The sequence below is a fragment of the Etheostoma spectabile genome, chromosome 14, assembly GCF_008692095.1.
Source record: "Etheostoma spectabile isolate EspeVRDwgs_2016 chromosome 14, UIUC_Espe_1.0, whole genome shotgun sequence".
Lineage (NCBI taxonomy): Eukaryota > Metazoa > Chordata > Actinopteri > Perciformes > Percidae > Etheostoma > Etheostoma spectabile.
Genome location: NC_045746.1, coordinates 20,094,756 through 20,097,098, shown reverse-complemented (window position 1 = coordinate 20,097,098; position 2,343 = coordinate 20,094,756). Strand labels below are relative to the sequence as shown.

General features: G+C 40.5%; 1 long non-coding RNA gene across 1 annotated transcript; it reads left to right on the top strand.

Moving 5' to 3' along the window:
* The first annotated feature begins 940 nt into the window (after positions 1 to 940).
* Positions 941 to 1,822, top strand: LOC116702064 (uncharacterized). Its single transcript, XR_004335049.1, has 2 exons — positions 941 to 1,009; positions 1,093 to 1,822. It is a non-coding gene; the product is annotated as an uncharacterized LOC116702064 (long non-coding RNA).
* Positions 1,823 to 2,343: the final 521 nt, after the last annotated feature.

The window sequence follows — 2,343 nt, the reverse complement described above, 5'->3', positions numbered from 1 at the left end:
TCACCTACTAATTCTCCCCCCCCCCCCGCCGCTGAACACAAAAGGGGCCCAATGAAAAACAAAAACACTTTTTTATCCGACACCCGTTGGTGACTCACAGCATCTGGTGATGAAGTGCGACCAATACCTTGCAATTTCTCTGTAGCTACGCCAGCCACTAGTCTTTATTAACTCTCGACTTAACAATGTAGAACAGATTATGAAGCGCTGCTTGCTTCAGGGAATATTAATTATGCATATTAGTTTTATTGGTTTTGTGCCCGCAGTGTACCATTGCTCTAGACCTCAGCAGAGTTTATGAAAAGGGTGAGGAAAATATATGAGCAGGTGACTAAGAGGACAGTTAAGTAAAAGAAACTATTAACTTTACAACACAGAGTAGGAAGAGAGTTCTGTTTTTGAATGGCTCTAACGTTTTTTTTTATTAAACCGTCAACATTTTTTTAATGATTTTGATGATAAATGAATATCATTTGTAGTTCAAGCTTCTCAAATGTGAGGGTTTTGCTGCCATCTTTATATTTCATCATTGCAAATTTAATACCTTTTGGGTTTTGGACTGTGTGTGACACAAAATAAGAAGTTTAACGATATCATCTCGGACTCTGAGAACTTAAGATGGGCATTTTTCACTTTTAATAGATCATAGATCTGTTGTTGACACAAGTCATTGAGAATAAAAGTTGAATTATTCGGTGAAGCCATGTTTAAAACCATATAAAACCTTTGACTCAACAATAGTTTCATATCTGAATGAGTGAAAGGTGTATATTCATGTGTTTTTGTCTTTGATTATTATCTCGTTTCCTTTTTAACTTCACTCTTTTCTTTGAAATGCAGTAATGAGTGGATTTTCCCAGTGTGGGATCAATAAAGTTAATCTAATCTTATCCTCCTTAAAACACAGAGCAATTATAAGAAATGTGGTATGTATTTCTTTTGCATCATCAAAAGCCATGCTGTTGTGAGTTGCAGTCAGGTGTCTCCGTTGTTGTCTCATGTGTTGACGGTAATTAACACCAAGTGCTTTTAATTACTCTGACAATGATATATTGATGTTTAAAAGTCACCTTTTAACATTTAATTCACCAGGGGATGTTTTTCCCGGCGCACATGTTCTTTATCATCTACGGCCCGTTTCACATTCATACAGCTACTTTGCATTCATTCCCACCTGGCCGGTGCAAGCAGTCGTGCTCAGCTGGCCGCCGGGACATCGAGGCAGATAAGATGCACCTCTGTGGTGGCTGCTGGGGGTGAGGACGCCCTTCATATGTCTCCTTGCATTACTCTCCCTCTGCATTACCAGCAAAGCGTGGAATAACTCGCCAACAGAATCAGCAGACACCTGTTTACAAGTCCCAGCACCGGCGGAGATAAATGAAATCAATACCCCGGCTGCCGTGCAATTTCTCTGTCGCGCCGCCGTCCACAAGCTTATATCACCGCACGTCTTTAAAGTGCAGAACTGATTATGAAGCACATTGCAGATCTGCTTACTTGAAAAATTGGTAATTATAGGCAGCAGAGTGTGGTATTGGTGGAGTAGAGATACTGTAAGTCGTGAACCATCTTTTGAAATTGTTACGGTAAGCAGAGAGGAAGCGCCATGCCTCATAATCAATGCTCATCCTTAAAGCTGGTAATAGCTGGGAGGGACTTCACAGAAACAGACCAACTTCATCTTTGTTCTGTTGAGACCTGAATCTATAACATATTAAGGAGAAAAAAAAAAACACAAGATTAATACTGTTTTTTTTAACTTCTGTATTGCTTTTCAAGGCAATCCAACATAAAGTCAAATGATGTACAGTATAATGGATCACTGACCTACTGTACTCTGTCTGTAGTCACCTCTGCCAGGAAGGTTATGTTTTCAGCTTGGTTTGATGGTTTGTTTCTCTTTGTCAGCAGGGTTACGGATCGGCCTGATTTTTATGAAACTTGGTGGAAGGGTGCAGCATGGGCCAAGTTAGAACCCATTAGATTTCGGAACAGATCCTAATCACGGGACAGATACAATACGGGACAATTAATTTTTCCCGTTTGTTAATGTTATGAGCTGGGGCGTGGTCTCGGCAGAGGTCTGCGCTCTCAGAGTGCCCCTGCTAGCATGTTTGATTTCTTTTATTCAAATGTTGCACACGTTTTGAGCAGAATTCTCAAACTTTGGCAAAATAAAATGGTAAATCAATGCGTGCCTCCTTTATGCACACATACACACATATAACTTACATCCTCCCGAGTGTCTGCAGGGACATATCACCTGCGCTGCCAGGATCTGTTTTTACTGACAGTCCCTAAAGCCCGCACTGAGTTTGACAAGAAGGCTTTTAATTTTGC